The sequence below is a fragment of the Patagioenas fasciata genome, chromosome 7, assembly GCF_037038585.1.
Source record: "Patagioenas fasciata isolate bPatFas1 chromosome 7, bPatFas1.hap1, whole genome shotgun sequence".
NCBI lineage: Eukaryota > Metazoa > Chordata > Aves > Columbiformes > Columbidae > Patagioenas > Patagioenas fasciata.
Genome location: NC_092526.1, coordinates 533,132 through 554,778, shown reverse-complemented (window position 1 = coordinate 554,778; position 21,647 = coordinate 533,132). Strand labels below are relative to the sequence as shown.

At 44.1% G+C, this 21,647-nt stretch overlaps 1 protein-coding gene and 1 long non-coding RNA gene across 19 annotated transcripts in view; both read right to left on the bottom strand.

Moving 5' to 3' along the window:
- The window catches only part of BAZ2B (bromodomain adjacent to zinc finger domain 2B), a 97,729-nt gene extending 86,811 nt beyond the window's left edge, over positions 1–10,918 (bottom strand). For 17 of the 18 annotated variants that reach the window (XM_065841553.2, XM_065841552.2, XM_065841562.2 and 14 more), the window contains exon 1: positions 10,768–10,918. The gene's annotated coding sequence lies outside the window, so the exon portion shown is untranslated. The remainder of the gene's footprint in view (positions 1–10,767) is intronic. The other variant, XM_065841554.2, reaches the window with a different exon arrangement.
- A 3,365-nt stretch (positions 10,919–14,283) lies between these two features.
- Positions 14,284–21,282, bottom strand: LOC139828383 (uncharacterized). Its single transcript, XR_011739904.1, has 3 exons — positions 21,170–21,282; positions 19,555–19,798; positions 14,284–15,391 (listed from the first exon to the last, which is right to left on the bottom strand). It is a non-coding gene; the product is annotated as an uncharacterized lncRNA (long non-coding RNA).
- Between the last annotated feature and the right edge of the window lie 365 nt (positions 21,283–21,647).

Here is a 21,647-nt window from a genome sequence, read left to right as displayed (position 1 = left end):
TGGTAAAAGGGTCTTAACTTTTAATCTGCGTGTCCCTACTGCTGGAGAAAATGTAAGAAGTCAGAATATCAGTAAACCAAAATATACAAAGCATTTGGTGAAGTCGTGCCGAAAGTGAAATTGTCTTACAAAATTAGGTATTACGTGAAGAAGTCTGATGCCCCTTTGCCTACTTCATGCAACATTTTAGAGTCAGTTTTGCATTTTTCTGTCCATAAACACTAAAATGAATGTTCAGTAATCCAGTAATTTCTTGATTTTTATTAAGATACTGCCATGGGACAGGTTACAGCCAACAGGCTGAGGCTACAGACCAAACCACCACTGACTGCAGAAGAGAACTGTCCTTTTGAGAAACCGAAGGCCCATTATGCCCCTTTTTCAGGGAAACAGTTTAGGTTTGAACAGTTTTACCTGAAAAACGGGCACGACCTGCCCGCGACCGCCTGTCCGCGGCTAGCGAGACAGGCGAACGCTCCGACACGGCCCCGCCAGCCCCGCGCGGCCGGCGCTCGCCCGCCCCGCCCCGCCCCGCCCCGCCCCGCGCCGCGGCGCCCTCCGGCCAGAACCGCGGCCTCACCGCCCCGGGTCACCTTCCCTGTCACGAGTCCCCCAGAAGTGAGCGTACGATTTTTTTCTAAACAATTTGAAGCGACTGTTATAAAGAAACAGATTTGAGATTTGGCACTCAAACAGCTCTTTAAAATTTAAACTAACTTTTGCAGAAAACTGCAGATTATTTATTGATTCATGAACCACTAAAATTAAACATGGAAACAGACACTTGTAAGGGGCTGCTGAACTAAAGAATAAGATTCTGCGTATAAACAGAACATAATACAATCGACAAAAAGATTCGCACACATCACCTAACCCTCCTAGCACTCCAATTATGTATTATTGCCTGGGCTGCTGGAAGCAACAGGGACAACAACCTGCGAAGAACAAACCCTCCCCTCAGCCCGGGTCTCGTGAAGCTAACAGAATGCAGGCCAGTTCTGCTGAGGTCAATGCAGGAGGCAAAAAGGGGAACTCAGCTTTACCAAGAGACCCCACTTACCTGCATTTCAAACGTCTCCTGCAACACGTATCATTCCGTAAGATGATTGCTCGTGTATTGATTTTAAGCACTTCACGAGATACCAAAACTACAATTGTATAAATTAAGCACTTAGAGGCAAAGAAGTTTTAAAAGTGATTGTCCCCCCTACACCCCTGGTTTACTACAAAGCCTTTGCACGATGAACAGATCCCTCAAAATACATCATTAATTTCTATGACAGCAAAAACACTGCAGGCTGCATTTAAAGGCCACTCTGTATAAACCACTTGTATCAACACAATAAACTTTGCAATATGCTCTGTGTCCATAACTGTTAACACGGAAAATTTACTGGTATCTGCAAGAGTGCAAAGATGCTAAATTTACCTCAGTGATAATCAAAACCAGCTTGACATACAAAGAAACGTATCTCAAAGAACAGGAGAGTATTCCAAGCTGTTCTGTTTCTTTATCACACACAAATAAAAGGGAAATTACCTGCATAATCTGTTCCTTCTACTTCCTAACATCAGGAGAAAAAAGGGCATTTTGTACCTGTTTGCACTCACTAGTGCGCTTATCACTACTGGTACCCCAGGCAAGGCGAGTTCCCCCTCCCTCCCGCAGCCACAGGACCCGCTCACAGCCAGCCCTCGGCCAGGCTCGCCCACCGCCCCGTTCCAAAGGTGTCTGCCTCAGTGAAGACCATTTGCTATACATTTAAGCCTTAGCAGGAGAAAACAGGGCTTGAAAAGCACTTCTAGAAAAGAAAAAAAGATATGACAGCTGCAGAAAAACATAGTGCTAATATCATAGTTAAATGCCAAAACAGAGCGGACTTGTCATTTTAGGAATATATTCTTTCCTTATGTCTTTTTTCCTTTTCTAAAATTTGCTAATTTGCTTCTCCAAACACTCTTAAATGAAATAAGCAGCAAGTAAACTATACAAACCCTTGAATATTATTTTTATTTGGTAACTCCTGGCAAGTTTAAAAAACAAACCAACAACCGATCCAAACCCAACCCAACCACAGCTGCCCAGCAGAAGGCCTCCAGCACGCGTCCACCCGCTCTGCTTCAGCTCCACCCTCCAAACCTTTCCCCAGTATCTTCAAGGTACGACAAGATCCAAGGGCTTTCTCTACTAAATTGCCAGGAAGAGAAAGAGAGCAATGTATTACTGTGGGGTTTTTTTCCAATAATCTACACTCTTTTGTTGTCTTTTATTGAGACTTTGGATCTCGGACTTTGGGACAGCAGCTTCTGCACATGGTCCATTTGAGGCCGCTGCTGTTCTCCGACTATTCCCATTCAGTATCTCAAGTGGAGGGAAGACGGGGTGGGGGTAGGAAAAACATGCATTTACTTATTTGGAGTTCCACTTAAGGTAACTTCTCTGAAAGAGCCAAAACGGGACTCAGGACTGTTTCTACTATTAGGCTTGGTGAGCAAAGCACGAAGCAGCAGAGCAGCGGACGCTGCAGCACAGCCGAGCGCGGGCTGGCGCCAGCAGAGCTCCGCTGCCTCAGCTCTCATCTCTGGATCCAGGATTTCCATCAGCATGGAAAAGCAGCAGTGAGGTCCTGATGGGGAACCACGAGGATAAAAATTGATCAGAGCTGCAATGGAAAAACACCAGTTTGCACTTCTTACCGTTTAGCCTCTTTTAAACTGCTGTAACTACTTAGAGAACACCACAGCTGTAGGGAGTGGTAATACCTTTTACTACATCAACTGATACAGCTTGAAAAACTCGACCCTCGCTCAGGCATGTATGCCTGATATTCTTAACTCACTAACACAGTAAGGAACCTTCTCAACAGCTCCATATTCCTGGATCCATTCGTATGGAGTAAAAATCAACTGACACCTTTCCTTAGCAATACCTTCTATTTACGTGCCAGATTATGAGGTAGTAACTTATACTGGCTCAAAAGATGTGTGAGAGCGGGAATTCTGGTATCATTCTCCTTTCAGAAGCTCCGGTCACTAGGGCAAGCAAAGACATTGAGAAGTTGTCAAACTAAGTGTATAAACTAGTGGAAATGCTTTGTTTTATTTCTAAGCTGGAAAGGCAAAACTGAAAAAGAGAGGGGGAGAAGGGGAATCAACTTTACTAGCACGGCGTAGAAATATTGCTTACTAATACATATAAGTCTGGTTTTTTCTAATTATCATGACAGACAAGCTTACCCATGTAGGAGTAGAGTCATTTCTAATACCTCCATCATTTTTCCCGTGTGATACTGAGCAAGACTGTGCTCACTACTATTTTACCACACCATCATTTTGTGTAACATAATCACATTTTATACTTCTGGGTTTTCCTCCAAAAGCACTGGGCATACGATGCACCAATACCACAAATCTCAGCAACTACAGTTTTAGCAAGGTAACCCGGGGTAAATCATAGAATCGTAGAATCTAAAACAGATTTCTTATTCAGAATAACAAAAGCTATCAAAGGACTACAAAGGTTGGCTGATGTTACTTTTTCAGGCTGTTGTACATAACAAAATCTTGTATTTAAGATCTATGTCACTGCTCACGCTTTCACTTGCTTCCTTCGAAGCTCAGAGTTTATCATTTTATTCAGCATTTAGTTAAAATTGAATATTTAATACTGAGGCTGTTCCATGATGCAAGCACAGCTAAAACGAAAGGCCTCTGTGGCTGCGGTGACCAGATTTCAAATGCAGGTAGATCAATAAAGAGAAGCTCAAGCGCAGCCTCCGTGTGTGAGCGGAATGGTTGATAATCGCTTGCAAACGACTACATGCTCCCTGTACCCAGCTGTTCTTAAATTATGAATATGCAACCAACTCATGTTAAAGCCAGATCCCAGCACTATTCCTACAGGGAAATCCCAGTAGTTTTTCCTTGTTCTACATGTTAGTTCTGTTAAGGATACAAATAGCAGTAAGCTTCAGAACAAACAGGACCAAACTATCAGCATTTCATGCACTAAGTCCATTATCACAGCAGGGGTTGTCAATCTCCAGATCCTTCCTGCAGCAGCTCAGGTGATACAATGATCCGCCAGCCACAAAAACAAAAAGGAAATCGAAAACGGAAATTTCCCAGCACACAGGAGAGCCCCGTTCGGCTTCAGCCGGCCAGGCGGCCAGCCCTGACCTGCGGGAGAGCTCGCACCGAGCTTCAAACACTTAAACATCCATCAAAACCAAAGACAGGACATTGAATTATACAGTATTAACCTCCAGCGTTTGCATACAAAGACCTCAGATTTATTTATGTCCTAGTACATTAAGAGCTTCAGTACACTGTTCTTTACACCACACTGGCTGCCAACGTGATGAACCTTCCTACCCTCAGCAGGAGTACAGTGTCTTTGATGAATGAGGGCATGCTTGTGGAAAAGTGTAACAACAGAAAATGGGGCAAAATCCACACAATTATGTCCCTGCGCACCCGGCAGACCGCTGCAATGTGTTTGTCAAACTGGTTTTCTTTTGTACAAGAAAAGACTGAGGGCTGAGAAGGGGGTTGTGGGGTCATTTTGCTGACTGTACTCGGATACCACACACCACTGTTCTAAAATAAGTATCTGATAAAATGTGATGCATTGTTTATCAAAGAATCTTTCCGCATTAGAAAAACATGACTTCATTAATACAAACCAATTAATAAATAGGGTCACAATCCAAAAACCTTAGCTATGTATCCAAAGCGAAGGAAAAATACTCCCTAGAGGATTTCAAAGTTTTAGCTTGTCATTCCACAGTCCCATGACCGAGATTTGAGCTCAAGGACAGCTGGGCAGAGCATTTTGTGCCTTTGTATCACCGTATGTAATGAATATCCTAAAGAAAATCTAGCTTATACTCCCTGCAATCTGCAAGAAAACACAAGAAGGGTTCTCCATTATTCAAAAATTACAATTCTTCATTATCCCTCCCAACAATTCCAGAGCAGTTCTGTGTGAGGCTCCAAAAAGAAGACATTATCGGATGGTCACTGCATTATTTCTAGACCTACTGTCTTTTCCAAGGTTTTATACTGCAAACATTACCTGAGATGAAATCTGCATACTCAGCAGCCCCACTGATTCAATGGGACCATTACTAATGTAAACTGTCCAGGAGGTGGACCAATTTTTCAGATGGTGCCTTTACCCTTCTAGTAGTTTGAATTTTGGGGTTTTGTGTGATTCCTCCCTCAGGGACTAGAAAAATCCCTGCAATCTCTTTTCACGAACTACCAAGGCTTAACCCATTCAGCTCTTGACAATGCCTGACCCACATCACATGAAAAGAGCCTGATGTCCTTTGCACACAGAGAACAAGACACTCAGGGGCCCTGGAGGGTGTGAGCAGGGAGCCGATGCAGAGGGTCCGGGCAACGGCGACTGGAATCGCCCTTCCGAGAGAGGGACGGGGACCCCGACGACCCGGGGGGTGACGGGGACCCCCACGAGCCCAGCACAGCTTCTGGTAAGACCCAAATTTCAGACACCATGTCTGAGAGATCATCTGTTGCTAGGTAAGGTTTAGAAACATATACTTCCTTTCATATTTTCCCCATTGATCTGGAAAACATTCACATAAAAAGAGAATGTCGTCAAATGTTTAAATTAATTCTGTTAAAGTAAACAGAGAAACCCCTGTATCCTGCCCCCCCCGTTGTCACATCACAGAACTGAACCGCACAGACCCTCACTCTCAGGGTGCCTTTCACCGGGTGGCCTCATCCAGTGCTAACACCGCAATCAAATAAAACACCATTTCTCTTCCTTCCCCCAAAAAAGAAACAAAAATCCAAATGCTACTGCAAAATTACTGAGTTTTTCTGGTTTATTTCCATTTAGATCTCAAAGGAACTTCTGGATAAAACTTCCAAAAGTCCATTGATCTTTTTTCTCTTTAAGGAATAGCTCAGCACCATGGCAGCATGTAACTGTAAATTTAAGGGCAATAAAGAGATAAACACAGCTGGTATGTGAAACTGTGTTAATTGGATTAAATGTTCTACATTTTTTTAAACTTAAAATTTTATTATTAAGAAACAAAGTAACAGAAATTACTGCATCTTGCCTGGCCCTTCTGCAGATCTGGATGAAAACAGGGTCCCGGTTTCCCCAAGGACTCTGTGCCCTCAGGTCACCCACTCGGGTGGTGTCGGTGCACAGTGCCACCCACAGCCACGGGGCCCCGCGGGTCCGGGCAGGCAGCCGCTCCTGCTGCCTCATCCGCCAGCTCTGGGTGATGCTGGGAAGACTCAAACCCTTCCGTGCAGTCCTCGCCTGTGTAACAGCGACACTGATACACTCTCACCTTCATAAAAAAGAAGGCTAAGAAACAGAAATTTAAAAAATCAATGTGAATGTATTTTCCTTATCCAAATCTTCCAGTGACTCCTTGTTGATTTGTTTGTTGCTTCTTTCTTGCCCCCTTTTTTTTAATAAATAGGCAGAAATTGGGGAGTGCGGTGGGGAGGACCTATTTCTCTCTATTCTTACTGACACAGCCTCCTTGTTTCTGTTCCTCACCAGTAAAGCGCACGCAGGGAAGAACTCCAAACTCTGCCACTCGTTTAAAACAAAGATACACTTTCATTCTACCATTACACAGAAAGAATACAATAAAACTAGTTTTAAAGTTAAAATGTAGCAGCATAACCAAAATTTTTTAAAAGCATAAACACCAGTCACAAGGCGGACATCTCATCTCCTCCTCCAATGCAGCGGGGAAGATCATCTGTACCTGAAGTCTGAATTCTGCACAGTGTTATGCTCCCCACAAACCACCAATTTCTTTACAATACGTTGACTGACACATAACTCACTCCATGTTTGGGATGTTGTGAACTAGCAGTCACAAAAACAATTGCTGTCCTCGACACCTGTGTCAGTGTTTCTTCTGATGGCAATTTACCACACCAAACTAGTTAATAATGTGGTATGACAAAATTTACTGAATGTACTGTAGTGAAACAAAGTTACCTCAAAAGCTGAAGCACACTTGGAAGGAAATTGGTAGACTTTGCAAATCTTTGTTGGGCCACATTAGCTATGTGACAAAAACATAAAGTACCACTATTCTGCAGTCTTTTATTAGAATAAAGTTATAAAGTCAGCTGTTAAAACAAACCAGCCAACCGCTATCTGGCTTTATTTAAAGACACCTGTACTAGGGACTGGGGAGTGGCAATCACAGTGAGCAGTTTGCAGCGTCAATGCCCTTACTGGGGCGGGGGTGCAGCAGATCGCATTTTGGTTAAATCTGCCTCCAAACAGCTAAAATCTCCTCATCCCACAGCCACCACTAGAAGAACATTATAAAACTAAAAGCAGCCAAGTACTAATGCCCGGTTTCCCTGATTTAGGAGATGAGACAGGGAACACAAACTTCCCTTTCTTTGCAACTGTGATACTCCACATCTTGTGCACACAGAGGAGCAGCAACAAAGCCCTGAACGAGTGCAGCTGGAGCGGGGAGCGCCCGCTCTGCTCGCTCAGCGGCAGCAGCGCCGGCAGCCGCAGCCCTGCTCGCAGGAGCCGCTCCGCAACGCGTCGGGAGCGTTTGCACAACATCTGCGCCTTACGCTGCAGTTCTACAACCAACACGCAAACAAAGAAAATGGGGAAAAGGGCAACAGCACCTAAACAGAAAGACTTCCATTACTTTCTTATTTGCATTTGCAGTGTTTCCCAAAAAAGACAATTCGGTCTCCAAGCACTCCTTATCATAAGGTCACTATAAAGACTAAACAAATATACTGCAATGCTCAAATACGACTTATTCCCTCCATAATATAAAAAAATTGCTCATTTATCTGTTAAAATTACAAAGCATCTTATTCTATGTTCACAAAAACGAACTATTTCCCACCAAAAGGTACAAAGCATGCATTTAGTTATCTTTCCCCTAACACTATTCAAATAATTTTGCATTGTTATTGACAACCTACAATAATCTACAAGAGCAGATCTTAAAAACAATTACTTTTTGTTGTAACACTGACTTGTAAGGAACTTAACATAGTGGTATTTAGTTAAAAAAATAAATAGGATGAGAAATACCAGTACCAAAATGCCAATATACATTAGTCATAAAACATTATTTTGTGCCACTCAGAACAGACTTCGGGTCAGTAGTAAAAAGGGAACATTTCCTGATCTTCCAAATGAATATTTTTTACTCTCCAGAGACTTCTATTTGTTAAGAACTCCATTACAACCTGATATTAATACTCCATTGCATGCAAAGAATTGGTGCCATCAATGATTAAACAAATGTCCCCTGCATGAAATTAGCATAAAATTTCAAATGAATCCCTTAAAAACTCCTAGTGCTTCCTCTATAAACACTACAAAAGTTGCCTTGGCTATTATTTTCTTTATATTACGTAGTTTATTGATTTTGCAGCATTGTGACAAACACACGTACGTAGTTTATCACAGGTATGACATGTCACGTATACTATCATTTTCTGAAACTACTTATCCTGTGTTGTTCACCATTTATACTCTGTCAAATCTTCCAGACCTTTGTTGCACGTATAATTCAGAACCATCTGTTGTACATGCTTTCAGCTACTTAAACATTTTCATCTACCAAATATCCATGTAGCTGGCATATACTCAATTCAACCCCTCCTTATGATGCATTAAAAAACCCACACACCACACACACAGTCCTCGAGGTAAGCATCTGACATTTGTTCCAACGTTACCTTAAGGGCACTTTGGGTACATCATTCAATATTGACTTGGATAGAAAAACAGTCTTGATCTACTAACAGCTGCTCCTATGACTTTCTACATTTCTACATTAACTGCTGTCCCAACCCTGAAGACAAAGAAAATGCCAATTAAATACAGGCAGTTTCACATTCATGTGACTGTAAATATGCAAGTAAGACAAGTACAAGAAAAAGAACAGAAAACCAGAACTTGGCTTACACTAGTTACTCCTCATCCAGCACCCGCGTGTCACCAAGTCACACCATGTGACCAGAAAAACTTTTGTGAGATTTCAAAAGAGAAATATTAGTGCAATTGAGAAGCAAATTAACAGAACAGTGTCTTTTATTGGTTACCTTTTCACAACAGCTGACACGGAGCTCGTAGCCACGGATACAGGGATTTGGGGTTTGGGGGTTGTTTTGGGTGGGGGTTTTTTGTTCTTTTTTAATGAGTTTAGCATAGTGACTGTGTTTTGCCACCCATATAACATAGTATCTGGAACACAACCCAAACCACATGCAACACCTCTTAACAACATAGTTTAATAAATTTGTTGCTCCCAAGTATGCCCCCAAAATCTGTCATTTGCAAATGGAATAACTGTGTATTTCCATGTTCCTCATCCCAAGTAGAAACTGTTTATTCCTCAGGGAAGATTGTGTATTAAGTGTTTCATACAAACTTCATGACAGATTACTGCCTTCTGTAAACAAAAATAATGCAAATCTCCAGAGGATTTATTATTTAACATAAGAACTTCAGAATGTTGGACTTTTTTTTTTAAAGTAAAGTGAGCATTAAGTATTAAAAGGCCAAAAAAATAAAAGCACCAGGGGAGAGAGGAGAGTAACTCCAAAGCAGAGTTATTTCTCTCCCTGTTACAAAACCAGACACCAGATAAAGCAGCATATTCTACACGTCCCCTGCAGTCTCAAGCAGGAGCCCTTCTCCTCAGGGTTTGCCACAGCTCCATGAGGAATTCCGGGGAAAGCACACTCTGGGAAAATTCCCCTTAAACTTTACATGACGTCACCATCCGTCCCTGTAACATTTCCCAAACTTCGAGTCTCATCCAAAAGGACTTTCAGGATTTCCACCCACTCCCTCACTCCACTCACGGACAGACTTGGGAATAAAAATTTGCCCAAGATGGCGAAAGGCTCGTTGTTTAGAGGGCAGAAAAATGGAGGATATTGTAATATACACAAAGGGACAAATTTCAACAACTCGGCCAAGGGCTGCAGCTGCTTGTTCCTGTGCACAAGGAAGCGACACGCACAAAAGATAAAGGCGAGGGGCCCGCAGGACCCGGCTGCTGCCGGCCCGCACCGCCTGCGCGCCCCGCGGAGCGAGCGGCCCCTGCGCGCCCGCGCACACAGGAGCGCGCAGGCCGGGCCGCCCGGCGCGGGGGAACGCGCTCCCGCCCGCTCCCCGCGGCCCTGCCCAGCGGCCGTTCCGCGCGGCCCCGCCGACCGCCCCCCGCCGCTCCGCGCCCGCGCACCGGCCCGGCCTGACAGCTGCAGCCGGCGGGCAGCGCCGGCCGGGGAGAGCGGGGCGGCTCCGCAGCGCCGAGCGGAGCGCGGGCGAGGGGCGGAGAGCCGGCCGGAGAGCCCCGCCACACAAAAGAGCCGCCGCGGAGCCTGCGGGCCACCGCCGGCAGCGACGGGCCGGCGCCGCCCGGCCCAGGGACGGGCTCGCTGCCACCAGTAAAGTTTAAAATCGCTCGGGACCCCGCCATCCCCTCAGGAGACCCCCGGCCGGGCCGCCCGGGACTCGCCTCCCCGCGGCCTCCGCGCCTCCCGGCCGCAGCCGTGCCCGGCAGGGCCCTGGCGGGACCCGCACGGGCGCCCGGGGCCGCGACCGGCCCTGCACAACAAAGGCGGCAGCACCGGCAGCCGAGCGGGCAGGCAGGCTCCCGGGCACGGGCTCGGCGCGGCAGCCGCGGTAACGCTCTAGCAACCCATCCCGAGGAACAACTCCGCCCGCCCCCCGCGGGCGGCAGCGGCCGCACTCACCTCGCAGCGGGGCCGCCGGTCCGCGGGGCTGCCAGGCCTGGGTGCGGAGCGGCCCTGCCCGGCGCTCTCCAGCGCCCAACGCAGCCGGGGGGAGTGCGCGCGGGTGCGTGCGCGCGCGGCGGGCGCTCCGCTCCGTGCCCCGGCCCCTCCGCGCGGCCCGTGCTGCTGCACCCGCCGCCAGTGACGTCAGCAGCCCGGCCCCGCGCCGCGCCGGGAGAGCGAGCCCAGCGTGGATCCGCGGCGGGCGGGCCCGGCGGAGCTACCGGCGGAGCCACCGGCGGAGCGTGTCCGCGGCACCCGCGCCTGGCCGTCTTCCAGTGGGGGCGGTCGGCTGCGGGAGAAGCGCGGCTGGCCGCCTGGAGTGCGTGAAGTAACTGCTACGCTCCGTCTTATTCATGAAGTTCTGGGGGAAAAATAGCAACAAAGAATCTGTAACACTACAAATTGTCATCTACTGAAGAAAGAAAAATAAAGGCGACCCATTTCCGAAAGAGGAGACATTGCGAAGAAGCCAGCAAATCAGAAATTCACGGGGGAAGCAACATTCAACTTTCATGCTCTAGAACTACATAATCCAAGTAGAACAGGCAACAGGGTGGGGGAATTAAGTTAGACACTGAAGTATTAAAATTCACCAGGTATCGACACAAGAGTGTAAAATAAATACAGGACATCTTTTAAGTACCAATGTTCCTGCCTTTCCTGCAGCACCCCATACAGGTTATTTGTACAACAAGAAAAACTGTGCTTCCCTACCCCAGCCCTGCAAACTCCTATGGGATCCTCCTCTTCCCTTTCTGGGCACAGCCAGGCCCGGGCAGGTTAAAGGTCACTTGAGGGGCCCAGGACTGCGCCCCAGAACCCCTCACACCATAGACTTAAAGTTATACCGCAGCGCGGCCAAGAAAACGTAACTGATTTCAGAAAGAGCTGGTAAAAATCATCCTTGCAGAATTCAAAAATGTGTACGGCTTGTTAACCTCCTTCAACGCTACATACCAGCATTTTTTAAAAATAAACATTATTTCTAAATAAAGCTGATCTCAGCATAAAGAAATATGTATACGTAGAAAGATGCCATTGTTTTCTGTTTCCTCCTCAGCCACTGGCTGCGATTCTAATTGTGCTGGAGGATCTTCATTAGTATTAACACATGGGGAGATTTCACAAAGCTGCTTCATTAGGAAAAAAAAGCCTGGCAGCCCAGCTCTTTTCGCATGCAATGAGAATGTCAGCCTTACCTCGGTCATTTGTAACATAATAAGTGCAGGCACAATGATTGCAATGCAGGAACACTGGGGGAAGGGCAAACTGCTGCCTGATGCGGGCAGGAGGAAAGAAAGCTGCTCATTACACAGTAAAATGTATGCTAAAAATTAGTGAAGATGATGTCTCATGAGACTCATGCTAAATACATTAATGTGCTGATATGTTTTTAATTATTATTTTTGTACTAGTTTATTTCGTTCCCAGCATTCACATCCAGCAGCAAAGGTTTACTAGCATTTATTGATTTTTTTGTCTGCCACATTCCCGGAATACAGATTTTAATCATTTCACTACACCACATTCAGTAATTTCATTAAAAACTGGAACCTTCCATCCCCAGAAAGGCATTTAATTCCAATGACACACAATTTCTTTCAGCAGCAAACTGTCTCAACAGCAAAAGCTGGCCTAAGGTTCAAATGCATAATTTAGTCCTGAGTTCTCCATGCTCTGCATTCCTTTGAAGCTATAATTTGACTAGCTACCTAATAATTGTAATAAGGACAATGATTTCCTTATAATATGTTATTAACCCATATTTAATTAACTCGGAGGCCAAGCTCTGTACATGTTTGATTGGGTCAGTACCTCTCTAACCTCAACATTTACTAATAATGGTCTCAGAAAAAGAGTGTAGGATAAGAATGAGTACGGGTACAATAAACAGCTGTTTTGCTCAGAATGTTACGCATCAAAAGCTCATGCATTTTCCAAGACACAATATTGTCACTCAGGAGATAACAGGACTTTATAAGGAGAAACAATGGATGTAGATAACACACTACGAAACCTACTGGCTGTTATGTACATATTTGATATCACTACTTGTAATATTTAAAACACATTCTAGTATCTATGATTATTACAGCTTCTCTAAATAACCAGTCTAAATCTATTTTCTGCCGTTAATAAGCCAAAGCATAGTATCTTGTGAAAAATGAAGAGGCGTGCGTGTCTGGACAATGTTATGTAATCTTTGTTTTCTATAATGCTCAGCAGGACAGAATTTAATCAACTTGAGTACAGAACCACAGGCCCCAACACGTACTTCTCCTCCTCACGAAGCTCAGTCAACTGTCCAGATTCAAACCACTGGGACATATTTGACATCAAAATACGAACAATATCTTTCTCATTGTGCTGAATAGTAATTTGGCCTTCAGTCAACAATTCAAAATGTTTTTAGGTCACTACATAATATTTTATAGTCTGCACCAAAATATGTTTAAAAGTTTAGTATTTTTCCATCGGTCACAAACAAATCAGTTTTATTACCACGAAACTTACAAGGTTTCAAAAATGTATTAATAATTCCTTTGTTTTAATATGCTTTTTCAACAGAAGCAGTTGTTAGTGGACACCGCTGATGCCTTTAAAGTGATTAACTATTACATCAGAAGGGTTCCTGGCTTTCAAATTTGGCTGTTGTCCCCCAGGCAATATTAAAGCTGTAATTCTCCATTTAAAAAAATGCAGATTCCAACTGCAGCATGGATTCTACAAAATCAGGATTCTTGTTTCTTTCGTTTTCTTTGTATGGTGAATTAATTACAAATGTGGTTAGCCTTTGCGTTCTTTTCAGGCTTCTGGAGTAAGTGCCATAAATAAATAAATAAATAGATAGATTTTTAAAAATATAAATATATATATATATACACACGTACCATGACAGAATATTGTTTTGTAGTTCTTTTTGTCTTTTCTGCTATGCTTTTTGACCTTATCATTAATATTTCTTTAACTAGTTGCACCCACTAACAGAAAAACTTAATTGCTGAATTGGAAGAAAACAGAAATAAAACCAAGTAGGCTCCACATTTACGGACACGTAACCGTACGTGTCTGAATCCTCACACCGGCGTCACCAGCACCAGTGACGTGTCTCACATGAACAACTGGAAGGCCAAGCCCAAGATTTGCCCCGGGCCGAGCGGGTGGAGGTCGTGGTGGGCTCTCCCAAAGGCCGATCCGGTTCCGAGGTTCCTCCCCCAGGCTCCCCAGTCACCAGCCTGGTTCCCAGCCTGCGTCTGGAGCCGTCCGGCTGCTCGTGGGGCCACCGCGGCCAGTGTGCGAGGCTGAAACCACACACAGGTCCAGACCCTGGTCTTGCAACGCACTCTGTTCTAGGCAGACTTGCTTATCCACCTAAACACACAAAAAGTCCTTTAAAGTGTTTTAAAAGGCTAAGCAGTATTCACTGGAGGCTTGAAACCATACTATATATTTCTCTTAACAGACGTCCTGGAGTAGGGTTTGCAAGGCAGGTATTTTATTATTTTAAAATATATTAAGACAGATTGGACACACAGTAAGGACCGGTAGAAAGTTACCATCCAAGAAAATACAACAAAGCTTTTGCAAGGTTAGTAGAAGTCATTCTTCTAATGAAGGGTAGAAACAGTTCGCATTTAATGCATGCTATTCATTTTTTTAAAAAGGTCATTTTTAATAAAAAACTAAATACATAACTCAATTATTACATGTAAACTATGTTTTAGAAAATTACATTCAAAAGTAATAACAGTGTAAACCAGTCAAAAGCATAGCTTTTTTGTTGAGTTTACTCTGTGTTTAGGAGGGTCATTCTCATCACAGGTGCCTGTTGACCCTGCAGAGGTGACACTGCCACTCACAGCTGTTCATACCAGTTAACATGTCTCAGTACTCCTGGCTTTACGTTCCTACTCCGCTGGTTTTATTCCGTCATCCCAGAGTGGCCAAAGGAGGACCTACGTCTCACTGTGAGAGGTTAGAAGCACAAAAGGCCAGGGTATCTTTAAAAGCACAAACAATTTACGTACAATATAAACCAAATGTAATAGCTTTCTTTGCAACTGGATCGATGTGTTGGTTCCATTAAGAAATGCTGTTTAATTGCTGGAAAATCAGTATGTAGGTAGCTTTTCTTCTGCAGCTTTGCAAAGGTGCTGAAGCAAATGAATCCCCAGAAGAACAGCCGTAACTTTTTGCAGAAAACACAAATTTGAAGTCAGATGACTGGAACAAGGGACAAATAAGAACTTCCAAAGGATGGGAAAGAATCTAGGCTGCAGTTTCACATGGATTATCAAAGTCTGAAAGTCTTCCCTGAGGAGCTTCTGCATCAGCCTGCGTGACAGACAACTTCCCGAAGACACTCGCTAGAAGGTGCGCCGCGCTGATCACACACCTCTCCGGGAGAGACAACGCTGGCGACGAGTTATTTCATCTCCCTTTCAGTCCTGAGCTGCCAAAGGGTACTTCAGTCTTCTGAAAACACAGCACATCGGATTTGTCCTGCCAGCCCCCTTCAGCGGCCTCGTACTCCAGCCCTGCCCTCCGCGGCTCCTCCAGCCCCTTCCGTGTCTCCTCCCACCTGGAAGCCCCAAGCGTAAATAAAAGTAGTATTTTTATTAACCAGTTTAATCCCTAACAATGTGAAAGGTCAGTTCATTCTAAACAATTAAATTATTAAGCCTTCAAAAGTAGGCAGATAAAACATTACTCTTCACTCTGTTCCCTCCATTCTCCTCTTCTCATTCCGTTTTATGGTTAAAATCCGCAGCTCTGAACGTTTGACCCTCAGTACTCGAGGGCTTTCAGTTGCAGCTTATTGGAGCCAAATACCCAGGGTGTCATTTTGACCTTCCTAATGAATGAAAACTAAGCTAATTCTAAATTTTTCAGTCAGGTAATAAAACGCTTCTACCTTGGGAAAGAATTAGGTGACTTGTTTCTGTTTGACAGGAGAAACACCACCCTCACCAACAGTAATGTCAGCAATTACGGCACTAAAAATCCTTCGCTCTCATGAGGCCTCACCTTGCTCCATCAACATCTTCGTAAAATAAAGTGACCAAAAGAGATACATAAAAAACAAAAAATCAGGATTTTTTTTGTATCCTTTTTTTCTATGTCCTTTATAAGAAATAAGACAGGGAAATACTACCTTGCAAATCCAGTTCATAGTTATCTTCTTCCAAAAAAATCAGATGCTTTTTGCTATTTAGGCATATTTAGCATTTCCCCTTCCCTGTGAAACCCTCCGAAACACCTTATAAAAGAACTTGGTTAATTTTCTTTATGTTGATGAACTTCTCCTATTCCTGCACCAAAACAAAAACTGAGTTTTCTCTGATCAAAGGATGCAGTGGTTTGGGTGTTGTGGTTTTTTTAACTCCTGCTACTTCTTTAACCACAAGGATTCAAAAATCCAACCTCAATATTTTTAATGTGGATCTGTAGCAATTACATCCACAAGCGAAAAGAAGCTTTTTCAGGGCAAGTACAAGAGCTGTTGCACAGCAGACGAGACTGCACAATAGTTTAGGACAGGAAGTGATGGCATCTCTTATTAGCAGGAAATAACCTTATATAATTAGCCAACTTGGAATCTGGCCAAGTCACGAGGCCTGAGAACTCTTGCAAAAAGTTCAGCACACTCTTCGTTAATTGTCCATGAACTTAATTTGAAAGCACAGCGCATTGCTGCTGCATATGTAACACAGTACATACCGAAAGAAGCTATGACAAACTATTGTGTCAATATTTACATATTCAAGTTGCACTTGGGTTATTAAATGTGAGTTACCTCTAGTGTGCTTTAAATAGTTTTATCCATAAAATGCTATGCAGTTGGCTGCCTTTAAAGCTACATCAAATTTATACATATTGTCTAGCTGATTTTAGTGTATTAAACCAGAGTAATGCAGAATTTCTTTTCCATACCCACCAATACTGTGACACAACAGAGAAGTTTTTTGGTTGGGTTTAGGTGGTTTGTTTCATTTGTTTTTTAAAGAGGTGCATACTGGTCAAATTTTATTCAATGAAAATTGCTGGTGCAGTTTTGAGGCGCAAACTGTCCTCGCTTATGCAGTTCAGGTTCTACCTCTTCTCTTAGTCCGTACTTACTGTGTTTACAAATAATGTTGCTAAAGACATCATAAACACTTTTCTCTTTCAAGAACATCCATAAAATAGAAAATATACAAAACCCAAAAAGGATAACTGCAGGAAAGCTAACCTGGAGGATAAAGTGGATTAGTTTAAAAAACACGTGTTCATAAAGAAAAAAAAAACATTCTAAAAGACTGTTCATCCGACATACAGGTGTATGGTTGACCAAATTAGCCCCTGGTGCTTTTCAGTTACAAAAGTCTCTATTAACTGCTTCTTCCCAGAAAATGATTTAACTTAATCTGATACTGTATCATTGCAGAGAACTTCACTGATTTGATTGAATATTGTGGATACAATAATGGCCAAAGCAATTTAAGACAAAGGATGCCATCCGCCCAAGTGCTCTGAGTTACCTGTTCAGCTGTTGGGACAAAGGCTTTTCCAACAACACCACTGAGTGAAAGAGACACAGAGGACATGGGTCTGGTGTCCAGAAAATGTCCTTAACATAACAGAATCAACCAATTAATGAATCTCATTTTCCCCTATCTCATACGTGCTATTCCAGATGACAGCTAGATTCAAAGGTAAATTACACAGCAATGCTTAAAAGTTGCATTTACTTGTTATTTCTTCATTGCCTCACCAACAGTAACCCTTAAATCTGAAAACTGCTAGTGACCATGTCCTTTCAATAGGTGAAGACTGAGGCAGAACGAAGAGCTGGAATTGTAAGTCTTACAAAGCTCCACCTTCCAAACACTAGATAGAAACTTTTTAGGATGAGTTTTGTAATAAGGTTATTTGTACATGTTGGTAAAGAAATGCCAATTCCAGAAACAGATGGTTTTCTAGGAATTTGGTTTATAATAGTACAGTTTGCAGAAGAGTTCAGAAGTACTCATCCCACAAGCAACACTGACTGTCGTCAGATTTCTGTAACGTTTATCCTGTCTCCGTGCCTCCAGAAACTCTTGCTAATCCACTATTTCTTAATCTGGGCACATTTTCCTCATGACCGGTTTGACTCCTGAGCTCCCATAGCACGCTCACAACACCGTCAGCACGCGCGGGCCAGGACGCAGGCCCGCCCAGCACCACCGCCAGCCCAACTGGACGCCTTCTGGAAATCATTGCAGCTCTCAGAACCTGAATGTTTTCCCAAAGTGTTTCTGAAAGGATTGAAGATGTATTAAGGAAATTTTACAGTGTTTCGTACATCAAATAACCAGCAATGCTTAATATGAAATCAAGTATGAAAAGGACCTTTTCCTTACTAGTGAAAATTGGAAGCACCCTTGGTTAATTGTTATCTATTTGGGGCATCTTAGGCAAACAATTGTAACAAAAAGCTACTTATTGTAACTAGAAAAGTAGGAAACTGACACATACATATTGGTAACTCAAAACTTTCACACTCTTGGCTGTCCTGCTACCTTTTCCCTTATTTTCTGCCCCCAAATTACACTGACTTCCTTTGTTGGAAGTTAAAGCTGCGTAAATTCATTGCTGTCCCCTGCAGACCAAAAGCTGCGTGATAAACCTCGCCTAAAGCGCTTGCTGGCCTGCTGAAACAACCAATTTGTTGTTCTGTGGAAGCACAGAAGAATTTTCATAAATGGGAAGAGTGCATCATGTTTGAACTTTTTATTACTGTAATAGATATTGTCCTCAAATTAACCACGTCAATCAACATTTTGGCTTCTCAAAATTGCTTTTCTGATCACATTTTGATTAAAGAAATCAGTAAAGATTCCTTTGATTGCCTCACACATCATTATTTTTTAACATAAACAGGGAAATACCAAAAAAAAAAAAAAAATCCAGGTATCTAGTCTTGAATTTCAACATTAAATCATACTCAGCAAATGTAGATACAGGTGCCTGACAAAGACTGCATACATTTATAAAATGCAAAAGTTAAAAATAACCTTGATGCTTTCCCCAGCACTTTTAACCAGCTATACATACTAAATCCAACCTCTTTCCTGCGGTACGTCAGGAGTTTAGCCAAAGCTGGACCAATGACCAGCAGCAGAGCAGCCCGGGCCTGCCCGCAGGCTGAGGCCCTGAGCCCAGCCCGGCTGCCCCATATGGCCTGGCTGCCCCGTGGCCCGGCTGCCCCACGGCCCGACTGCCCCATATGGCCCGGCTGCCCCACGGCCCGACTGCCCCATATGGCCCGGCTGCCCCGCGGCCAGGCTGCCCCATATGGCCTGGCTGCCCCGCAGCCCGGCTGCCCCGTATGGCCCAGCTGCCCCATATGGCCCGGCTGCCCCGCGGCCTGGCTGCCCCATATGGCCCGGCTGCCCCGTATGGCCCGGCTGCCCCGTATGGCCTGGCTGCCCCATATGGCCCGGCTGCCCCATATGGCCCGGCTGCCCCGCGACCCGACTGCCCCATACGGCCCGGCTGCCCCATATGGCCCGGCTGCCCCGTATGGCCCGGTTGCCCCATATGGCCTGGCTGCCCCATATGGCCCGGCTGCCCCACGGCCCGGCCGGCTCTGAGGCCGCACCCGCCACAGCCGGCCCGGCGCTGCCAGCCGCAGCGGGGCTTGGCTGGTGTAAGATGGACTGGACGTGACCTCACGCTCAACCTGAGCGGTTTGTTGCACAACTACATTTTCTTGCTTACCTCACTCCTTGGCAAGGATTCTTCTAAACACAGTGAAATCCAGTCTGTGCCCCTTTGTTGAAAACGTCTGCAGGTGTCACATAGGGCGGGGCTTCAGAATGAGTCACTTTATGTACATGAAGTGTTAGGCAACAGCGAGCAAAGTGTTTAATGTAAGATATGTGAGTGTTTTGAGTAGTTATTTGCACACGGAGGAGTCAAGGCAGACAATGGGGGACGTAGTATCCACCAACACATACTTGAGCTGGAAAACATTCATTAAGCTTTTGTTTTTCAAAGCAGTTACGCATACGGGTGAATAGGTGTTCTTGCTGCTTAAAAGACTACACCTTTTATGGAAGACTATGAAAAAGCTGGACTAGGCATATTTATCAACATTTTTCACTGCTGGGTGTAGCTCTGGTATGGAACTCTGCAGTGAAGAGACTGGCAAACACTCTCCTCAATCTGTGAATAACGACATCTGAACAAAAGGCCAGGGAAGCAATTTGGGACATTTTGAGGCAAATATATAAGCTTCAACTCAAGAGGAGATGTGTAGACGGTCAGAGAAATGAAGCCAAGAACCCTGAGCTTTAAGACAGTCACTGTAAAGGTAATAACAATGCCTCTGGACTAATCTTGAGTGTGAGTCTTAAATTTTACAGATGGAATAAAAGCCTAAGCCAGTTTTGGACCTTTTTCTCTCGAAACATATAGAAAGAGAGGAATAATTATTCCCAAGAGATACCAATGCAGAAACTGAACTAAGAATTCCAGTAAGAAAGAATTATTAAAAAAAGCTTGATCTGTATTAGACATATTATCTGCTGTCAAAAATAGGTGTTGGTAGTAGGTGCAGTTCAACAGGTTTGTCCGGAGTTGAACACTGTTTAAGGGCGAGGACAATCTGCCAACAACAGGCTATTTTCCCACTGCAGACTAACCTCAAGTGATTTCATTCCATATGATTCAGGGCATGTAGAAGATAGCAAAAAAATCTATAGATACTGCTGACTGCAAGAGAGAAGATCAAGGCAAGTGTCGGGCAACCTTTACAGCCAGCCTCACCAGCGCCCATATAGCGCTGCTGTCGAGAGATCGGGATGCTGGCTGGAAACTGCTAGCAGAGAATTCCTGTAGTGACGTTTGAGACCCGTCACCAAGCAAATCCTCACGAGTCTTGTCCTTTTCTCCATGGGGTATTTATTGAGAAAGTGTGTTCACTAAGGAAACGCTGAATTTCTGAACCCTTTCTCACCAAGCATGAATTTTAAGTCTTACCAAGATACAAAAGGCTATGCTTCTGCTCTAAGACCTTGAGCTATGCATTGTTTTTTACTAATATTTTTCCGCTCACTCTACTGAAGAGTTCATATAAAAACAAGTGGTTTTATTTCCCCCAATGTCAAACATATTAAGTTCTCTGAGACATCCTAACTTCCACTAATTTGTATCAAGTCAAATTTATTGACAAAAGTAATCTAGTTTTTATTTCTTTGCCCTAATTTTGCTGCATAATATTAATTGCAATGTTTACACCATGTTCTTTCATAAAAGCCTGTGTTCTATAAGCACATCAACAGCTATTTACTATTAGCTATTAAGGTACTTCTTAAGGTTGTCCGAGACTTACCTGGATCTTCCCTCTTGCAGTCATCAGCATTTATAGATTTCTTGGCTGTCTTCTATGTGCACTTAAGTATATGGAATAAAAATAAATTGGGGTCAGGTTTCACGGTCTAACAAGCCAAAGCTTCATGCACAATTCGAGGAAGCTGAGAAATGAATAGAAGGTGGGACTCAGCTGGGGCTGGGCTGCGAGCGCAGCACGACCGGCCCACTGACGCGACGGGGGTGCCGGCGGCTGCTGGGCGCACCGGGCCCGGGATTTCTCTTCCACACCTGCCCACGCGCTCTTGAGTGGGCTGCAAATGGTGTCCCCGAGACCCCTTCAGTCTGATCCAACTGCAGCTGTGGTGGCTTCACATTCTGTAGCTTCATTCATATATTTTCAGTGGTGTGCACTGTTCATCATTGTTGGATTTTGGGGTTGTCGTTGGTTGTTTTTTGTGTGCTTTGTTTTTGTTTTTGTTGGTTTTGTGTGGTTTTTT